The 663-nt window shown below is 47.8% G+C and overlaps 1 pseudogene; it reads left to right on the forward strand.

The window, feature by feature from the left end:
- Positions 1-4: 4 nt before the first annotated feature.
- On the forward strand, positions 5-656 carry LOC103259342 (annotated as a pseudogene).
- The last annotated feature ends 7 nt before the right edge of the window (positions 657-663 follow it).

A 663-nucleotide genomic window follows, 5' to 3' on the forward strand; every position in this document is an offset into this window, starting at 1 on the left:
GTTTATGGATCGCTATGACATCTCTATCCAACAGCTCCATCTAGTTGCGCTTTCCTGTCTGCTTTTAGCAAGTAAGTTTGAAGAGAAGGAAGACAGTGTGCCTAAGCTGGAGCAGCTCAACAGCCTGGGCTGCATGACCAACATGAATCTCGTATTAACAAAACAAAACTTGCTACACATGGAACTCTTACTATTAGAAACCTTCCAGTGGAACCTCTGCCTGCCGACAGCTGCCCATTTCATCGAGTATTATCTCTCTGAAGCTGTACATGAAACGGATCTTCATGATGGCTGGCCCATGATTTGCTTGGAAAAAACTAAACTCTACATGGCCAAGTATGCAGACTACTTCCTGGAAGTGTCTTTGCAAGCTGCTGCATGTGTTGCTTCTTCGAGGATTATACTTCGTCTTTCTCCAACGTGGCCTACAAGACTGCACCGTCTCACTGCTTACTCCTGGGATTTCTTAGTGCAGTGTATTGAACGCCTGTTGATTGCTCATGATAATGATGTGAAAGAAGCAAACAAGCAGAGAGGACAGGCAGGAGCCCAGTCAGCACAGCTCAGTGTGTTCCAGGCGGCCTCCCAGCCCTCACGGCCAGCTCACTTTCAGCAACCTCAGTATCTCCATCAGACACAGGCAGACCTCACTGCAGTATCGCC

The sequence above is a fragment of the Carlito syrichta genome, unplaced genomic scaffold (genome assembly GCF_000164805.1).
Source record: "Carlito syrichta isolate Samal-C Ts95f unplaced genomic scaffold, Tarsius_syrichta-2.0.1 Scaffold85941, whole genome shotgun sequence".
Taxonomy (NCBI): Eukaryota; Metazoa; Chordata; class Mammalia; order Primates; family Tarsiidae; genus Carlito; species Carlito syrichta.